We start from the raw sequence: 6892 nt of genomic DNA, 5'->3' as shown, positions 1-6892 counted from the left end.
CTTTAAACATTTTTATTTCCTGCTTATTGTTATTTATTGATTCTAATGTATATTAATTAGGTTGTTTATCCAAAATTTATAGAAAATGGGGAATATTAATTTTTATTTTAAAAGGTAGATTATGTGGCAGATGAAAATCTTTCAAAGCTTGGAATCCTTCAAGGGAAAGCAATGAAGAAGTTCTTGGCAGTTGTATTCGTGGGAACTGTAGAGCTAATACAACCCTCTTGTATTATGGATAAGAAAAAACCGAGTCACATACCAGTTGTGACTTGCTAGGTTTTACAGTTAAAGAATGCCAGCTCAGGACCAGAACCAGGCCTTCTGATGTCCATTCTAGAATTCTCTTGATCACCCCATGCAGCTTCCATGCCCCTGAAGGCGATCAAAGATGGAGAAGGAAGAAAGGAGAGAAGAAAATGTGATGTGGAGGCGGGAGGAAGGAAAAACTTCATAAAAACACGACGGCAGAAATGTGGTATTTTAAGCAAGACGTTTGCCCTTCATATGAATGATTCTTGGATTTTTGGTGTATATTTTTGGTAGCAGTATGCGGTGAGTCACTAACAAAGAGCTTAAGACAGATGAGTTAACATAAATGGACCAAAATAAGCTGTGGTCTCTAGGCTGAGCAGCTGTTGGACAGACCTGCCAATATTTTATTTCCCAGAGACACTTGCAGTGGATTAAAGTGAGCAGGCGGCAAATGCCTCATTAGAAAATTCCATACCTTTCAGAGTTTCCTGTGCCTGAGATGTGGCTTTCCAGGGGAAAGGGGAAAACTCCTACCTATTTATTGAAGTTCCACTATGTGGAAGAGGGTAGGCAAGAGGGGCTTGTTGGCGGAGGGATAACACAGAACGGCAGAGGAATCAGAAAGTCTTAGGGTTTCAGCCCTAATTGTGCCACTAAGCTATGTAACTCAGGTGGGACTCCTTTAGCCTTCTCTGTGGTTGTTTTTCATCTTCTGAATGATGAGCTTTTATACAATGACCTCCTAGGTCCCTTCCAGTTTAAAAATTTATAGTTCTCAAGCTAGTTGTGATGGCTCATGCTGTAATCCCAGCGCTTTGGGAGGCCGAGGCGGGTAGATCGCTTGAGCTCAGGAGTTCGAGACCAGCCTGGGCAACGTAGTGAGATCCTGTCTCTACAAAAAATACAAAAATTAGCTGGGTGTGGTGGCTCACGCCTGTAGTCCCAGCTACTTGAGATGCTGAGGTGAGAGGATCACTTGAACCCAGGAGGTGGAGGTTACAGGGAGCCAAGATTGAGTCACTGCACTCCAGCCTGGGCAATAGAGTGAGACCCTGTCTCCAAAACAGAAATTATAGTTCTCATTAATTAAGTGCTCACTTTGTGCCAGGCACCTTGCAAAACGCTTTACATACTGATTTTTCCCCTCCATGAAACCTTTGAGGTTGTTTCAACAGTAGTCTCATTTTCAGATAAAGAAACTGAGGCTTAAAGATAGTAAGAAACCTACCTGAAGTCACGTAACGATCAGTGGCAGAGCCTGGACTCAAACCTGAGACTGTCACGGATATTTGGCTTCTTAATCACCATTCTGCATTGCCCTTTCTTTCTAAGCAGGACATTAGGAACTCGTTGCATTCACATCCCTCTTCCTCTCCACCGTTTTATATGTATCAAATTGCTATGCTTCAATTGGACTGTAGTGGATTTCCAGGTCCTAATTGGAGTGCCTTGCTGCATCCACATAGTATATACTATGGACTGTGGATGAATGACATTAAAGATAGTAAATCAAGTTCAACACACACACCTCATGCAAGACAGAAATAGTGTTGAGTGGAGCACGGCAAGGCCATTTGATTCACAGGATCTTCGTTGGCTTGAATATTTTGTACATTCTCTCCACTGGACACTCTGTACCCAATGTTCCAACTAATGTCACTGGCAGAGATGTCTTACGAGAAGATACCCTATTTGAAGAGCCGTTTCAATAACCTCCTGTATCCTGATTTAATATGATATGGCCATGGCAACTGCAGTAATAGTGGCAACTCCTTTGTTTCCTTTTGTGAATGACGTACAATTTAAGCACCTTTTCGCACAGCCTCTCTTCCAGTGAAGACATCAGATGTAGGGAGAACATCCTTATCTTCAATATAAAATAAAATAAATAAACTCTAAGATTGTGAGTGATGTTATCTAACTTCTGTTCAAGATGGGTCTTTAGTTGGTTACTTAAAATCCTGTCTTTAACGTCTCCTGGGATGTTTATGAGTGAAATAATACTTTCCATACTTCTTTCTTTGATGTCTGCATCTATAGAAATGGAGAACTGAAACAGTATCTAATAATTCAAACCAAAAAGTCAGCGCTGCTTATATTGTATCTATTTGGATGTTTTAAAGTTTAGAAACTTTGAGCCGAAAAGGGAAGGAAATAAACATTCAACCTTCTTGTTTTAAAAAATGTTTTATTGAGGTGTGATTGACATACAAAATACACTGAACCATCTAAGTCAAAAAGCAAGTGTTATAGTATGAGAGATTACATTAATGACCTTACTTCTTCACCTCTTCCTTCACCTCTTCCTTTACCAGGTGACCTTGGAATTTCATCCACTGAAGAGGCAGAGTCTATTTTCCTTTCCCTTGAATCTGGGCTGGCCCTGTAACTTGTTTTGGGCAATAGAATGTGGTGGAAGTGATGGTGGACCAGTTCCAGCTCTAGGCCTCAAAAGGCCTTGAGTGTTTTCACTTACTTGTTCTGTGTTTGCCATGAGAACATACCCAGGTTATCCTGCTGGAAGGTGGGACATGAGGAGCAGAGTTGAATCATTCTAGTCATTGCAGTTGAGGTTATCCTAGATTAGCTGAGCTGCAGATGACTGTAAGATCTATGAGTGAGTCCAGTTGAAATCAGAAGCACTGTCCATCTGAGCCCAGCCTAAATTGCCAACCCACAGACTTGTGAACACAACAAATGATTGTTGTTTAAAGACACTGAGTCTTGGGGTGTTTTATTACACAGAATTATGTTGTCACTGATAACTGACACAGAAACTGAGGCTTTAGTTGTCAGGAAAACATCCAGGAAGTACCTAAGGACTGGAAGGACTTCAGGAAGTAGCAAGAACCAAACTGCGATTTAACAGTAATTTGAAGTCTTTGCAAACATCATGGTTATGGATCCCCTACCAATAGTTATGCTGCATGCATGTACTGAGTCTATTATTAGCAAGACTCTGTGCTAGGTAGAATACCTAGTGAATGGGAGTCCAGGAAAAGCAAAAGTAAATGGTGGACCTGATTAAGAGAGGCTGACCGTGGGAATGAACGTGGGCCAAATGGCTGATGACATTTATGGTGGTAGAGAATAGTGAATTCAGGGAGCTGGGTGTGGGGCCAAGGGTCAAGGAAAGACCAGTGAAAACAAGATGAAGTTAAAGGCCCAGATAAAGAGGAAGATACTGAATCTCAGTCATGGAAGAAAATGTCTATATTAGATACAGATGTACTAGGAAATTAACATCTCCAACCCCAACCTGCCAGCAGCAATCCTCAACCAATGACCCCTGGTCTCTCGGCTCTTGGGTAGGATAATTCTTCTTCTTCTTTTTTTTTTTTTTTAAAGATAATTTCTATTAAAATATTTATTTATTTGTTTATTCTTTTCTTTTCCTTTCTTTAGAGGTAAAGTCTGAGATTTTAGTGCACCCATCACCCAAGTAGTGTACATTGTACCCAATATGTGGTTTTTTTTAATCCCTCACGCTCCTCCCACCCTCCCCTCTTCTGAGTTTCCAATGTCCATTATACCACTCTGCATGCCTTTGTATACCCATAGCTTCGCTTCCACTTATAAGTGAGAACATGCGGTATTTGGTTTTCCATTCCTGAGTTACTTCACTTCTAATAATGGCCTCCAGCTCCATCCAAGTTGCTGCAAAAGACATTATTTCATTCCTTTTCTGTGGCTGAGTAGTGTTCCATGGTGTACATATACCACATTTTAAAAATCCACCCATTGGTTGATGGGCACTTAGGCTGGTTCCGTATCTTTGCAATTGTGAATTGTGCTGCAATAAACATACATGTGCAGGTGTCTTTCTGATTCAATGACTTGTTTTACTTTGAGTAGATACCCAGTAGTGGAATTGCTGGATCAAATGGAAGACCTACTTTTAGATCTTTAAGAAATTTCTGACAAGTGCAGTAGCTCATGCCTGCAATCCCAGCATTTTAAGGAGGCCGAGGCCTGTGGATCACCTGAAGTCAGGAGTTTGATACCAGCCTGGTCAACATGGTGAAACCCCATCTCTACTAAAAATACAAAAAATTAGCCGGGCGTGGTGGCGGGTGCCTGTAATCCCAGCTACTCGGGAGGCTGAGGCAGGAGAATCGCTTGAACCTGGGAGGCAGAGGTTGCAGTGAGTTGAGATTGCGCCATTATACTCCAGCCTGGGCAACAAGAGTGAAACTCTGCCTCAAAAAAAAAAAAAAAAAAAAAAAAAGAAAAAGAAAGAAAGAAAGAAAGAAAGAAAATCTCCCTACTGTTTTCCACAGAGGTTGTGCTAATTTACATTCCCACCAACAGCATGTAAGCATTCCCTTTTCTTGGGTAATTCTGAAGCACGTATTTTATCCCTTCCTCATAATTTCCCCCACTGAATTAAGCTCCAGTCACCAGTCACCTACTGTGGCAGCTGGCTTAATAACACACCCTTTATCTGCTGTCTTCACTTCCCCACTTACTCCACGGCCCCTAGATTCCTTTCTGTTCCTTAAACAAGCCCAGTTACTTGCTGCACTAGGGCCTTTGTGGTTTTATCCTCTGCTTGAAATGCTCTTCTTCTGACTAGTGCACGGCTGCCATCTTCTTGTCATTCAGGCTTAAATTTCACCTTGTTAAAGAAGCCTTGCCTGGTCACCAAATCTAAAGTAGCTTCATCATCTGATCTTAATTTTCCACATTGCTTTTTTCATTATCAGATGTTTTACTTATTTATTTACTTGCTTGTTTTCATATGTTGTTGGTAAGAGTGTAAACTGGCACAAAACCTCTGGGAAGGTTGTTGGGCAGTATCTACTAAGCCACCTATGATCCAGCAATTTCATTCCTAAGTATATATTTAGGAAGAATGTATATTTATGTCTGTCAAAAGCCATATTCAAGAATGTTTACTGTGGCTTTATTCATAACTGGGACCAAACCAAATGTTCTTCAATAGGAGAATAGATAAATAAATTGTGAAATAGTCAATGGAATATCCTCAATGGAATACTATACAGCAATGAAAAGAATGAGCTGCTGCTATACACAACCACATGGATGAATATCACAGAAATGATGATGAACAAAAGAAACCTGGCACAAAAGAGAAGATATTATATGATTCCACTTATATGGCATTCAAGAACAGGCAAAACTATAGAGGTAGGATTTGGAATAGTGGTTACCTCTAGACAGGAGGATATTGACTGGGAGGGAGCATGGGATGCTAGAAATATTCTATACCTTGATGTGGGTGGTAATTACATGGGTATATACATATTTAAGAAGTCATTGAGGTATACACTTAAGATTTGTACATAGTGTATGTATGTCATACATGAATAAAAATAAAAAATAAAAAATAGGTTCCATGGGAATGAGAAAATTTTCAGATTTGGGGACTATTGCCTGACACAGAGCATGCCACCACTAAGAACTTGTTGACTGAGCAAATGTGTAAATATAGATTTGCTTTTTTTTTTCCGAAGAATTTAAACCAAAAATTAAGTTTTATTGAATATCTACTCCGTGTACCGTATACTGTAGAGGAATCAAACGTGAATCAGCCTCACAAGAAATACACGACTGATTATAGAAAATGGCAGCATGTAATAAATGCTGTCAAAGCAAATGCTAAACAAACTGTTAGCAGAGCTAGAGAGAGGGAGACGTTTCAACTGCAGCTTTGGGGAAGTGAGAGTTGTTCTGAACCAGGAAATATTTCTGCAGGTAGGGCTGGATCAGAGTGAAGACAAAGAAAGGGGTGGCTGTGAGTGGCAGGAAGGAAAGCCTCGGAGACAAGGAAGCCCAGGGCATGTCGGGAAATGAAGAAATCTGAATTAGCTGAAGTCAAGGGAAGACAGTCACAGGGGAGTGAAAGATGAGTGTCTGCCAAGGCAGGTTGGGGCCTGCTCAGAAAAGGCCTGGACAACTTTGCAAGGAGTGTGGCCTTCACTCCATGCAGAGGGATGAGGTTTTAAAGCAGAAAAGTGATTTTGAAGGGTGAATTTTTATCCTTCCTAAATTGATATTTTAAAAAATGCTATAAAAGTCTGAAAAGCCAGGGTACGTAAAGGATAAAAACCTGATATAATCACCACTATCACTTTCATATGTCAACTCTGAGATACATTTTTTTAAAAAATTGAAATATAACTCAAATGCCATCAAATTAACCATTTCAGAGTATACAATTCCGTGGGTTTTAGTATATTCACAAGGTTATGGAACCATCACCATTAATTCCAGAATATTTACATCACCTCAAAAAGAAACCTCATACCCATTAGCAGTCACTCCTCATTCTCCCTCCCTGGCAACCACGAATCTACTTTATGTCCCATGGGTTTTTCCAGAAATACTTTCCTATGTGTGTATTTATAAACACACACACGTTTCTCTCCCCCTTCCCACACGCAAGTTGAATTTTCACATAGTGCTTAATAAGCTGTGTTGACTCTGATATCAGGAGTATATCAGATTGATTTGTGAAAAATTAGTCTGGGTGTCAGGGCCAAGGATGGAGAAAAGAGGTTGGAGGCAGTGAGACTGCTTAGCAATGCCTGCAGTAGGGGAGTGGGCCTGGACTAGGATGCCAGCAGTGTAGTGGATGCCGTGGTGTGCTTCCAAGATCCCCACTTCAGGAATG

This window comes from Macaca nemestrina, chromosome X, assembly GCF_043159975.1.
Source record: "Macaca nemestrina isolate mMacNem1 chromosome X, mMacNem.hap1, whole genome shotgun sequence".
Taxonomy (NCBI): domain Eukaryota; kingdom Metazoa; phylum Chordata; class Mammalia; order Primates; family Cercopithecidae; genus Macaca; species Macaca nemestrina.
Note: the sequence above shows the minus strand (reverse complement) of the source record.